Source organism: Bubalus kerabau, chromosome 23, assembly GCF_029407905.1.
Source record: "Bubalus kerabau isolate K-KA32 ecotype Philippines breed swamp buffalo chromosome 23, PCC_UOA_SB_1v2, whole genome shotgun sequence".
Classification (NCBI taxonomy): Eukaryota; Metazoa; Chordata; class Mammalia; order Artiodactyla; family Bovidae; genus Bubalus; species Bubalus kerabau.
In genome coordinates, this window is record NC_073646.1 from 834,969 (window position 1) to 836,255 (window position 1,287).

General features: G+C 69.2%; 1 pseudogene; it reads left to right on the top strand.

Moving 5' to 3' along the window:
* Positions 1 to 966: 966 nt before the first annotated feature.
* On the top strand, positions 967 to 1,086 carry LOC129638237 (uncharacterized; annotated as a pseudogene).
* Positions 1,087 to 1,287: the final 201 nt, after the last annotated feature.

Sequence of the window (1,287 nt, forward strand, 5' to 3'; positions counted from 1 at the left end):
GTCTATAAAAGTTGGGCTCAATCCAGCAACTATGAACAGAAGAATTTCCAAAGACCACACTCAAGTGTGTGTGTGTGTGTGTGTGTGTGTGTCTGTATCTCCCTCTCACCGTCTTGGAGTCTGTCCGGAAGCTTCATGGATTTCTGCCTCTGTCTCTCCCGACAGCCGTCCGCCGGGCCTTTGGTCTGGCCCCGGCCTCTCCCAGGTGCTATGGCTCTGGCTGAGGAGCTCGCGCAGGCCAGCTGTCTCCCATGGCGTGGGTGCGTGCGAGTGTGTGTGTCTGTCTGTGTGCCTGCCTGTGGTTCGTCTGCTCTCTTAGGAAGGTCGGGTGCTTGGCGGGCGGCATGGGGACAAGGGTGGGGGGGCCTCGGTAGGGCAAAGGGGCGGGGCTGAGGCGCTCCGGTCTACCGCGCCTCCGTGGCTCCCGGTGGGTTTGGGCAGCGGGCAGGTGCCGGGCAAGTTGGGCGCTCAAGATTCGCTGCGCCTAGGCCCGCAGGAGGTTCAGAGGCCCCCGGGCCGCGGGGGTCGGGAGGCGGCGGGCCCCGAAGACCGACACCTCCGGGGTCGCGCGGCCCTGAGCAGCGAACGGGATGGGGGCGGCGGGGGAGGCCCCGCTCAGCCAGCGCGGCCGGGTCTGGAGTGGCCGGGGGTGGGAGGGCGCCGAGACCTCCGCACCCCTCAGCCCACCCCCCAGGCCCTGCGCACACGCACGCACGCCCTCCCGGTCACTGGGGGGTCCTGGAAGCCCATCGGGCCCCCGGGCCCGGCCAGGCGGTTGCTGGTCTGGTGTTGGCGGTGTTCGGGGGCCGGGCCGGCGTCAGCAGGCTGGAGTGCGGTCGCGGGTCGTGCGGCTCAAGTACAGCACGGCCCCTGAGGAGAGGGGCGGCCCGTTGGCCCAACCTGCGGGTCCGAGCGAAAGGGAGGCGAAGCGCAAGGCTCTTAGGGCGCCCCGCGGCGGCCGCGTCCGTCTCCGGCCCTACCGGCCTGAAGGCGCCAGATCTCGTCTGATCTCGGAAGCTAAGCAGGGTCGGGCCTGTTTAGTATCTTGGATGGGAGACCACCTGGGAATTCAAGGTGCTGGAAGCTTTTTTGCCTACCAGAAGAGGTCCTTTAGCCCCCGCCCCGCGTCCCAATTCTTGGACCCACATCCCCCTCGCTCCCCCCGCCCCCGCAGCCCCAGCCCCTCCCGGGGCGGGGGGAGTGAGTGGGTGGCCGGGGCCCCGACTCCCGCTGTAGACCTGGGTTGCCTCCCCGCGGCCCGCGAGCCCCTCCGCATTCGCATTCGGC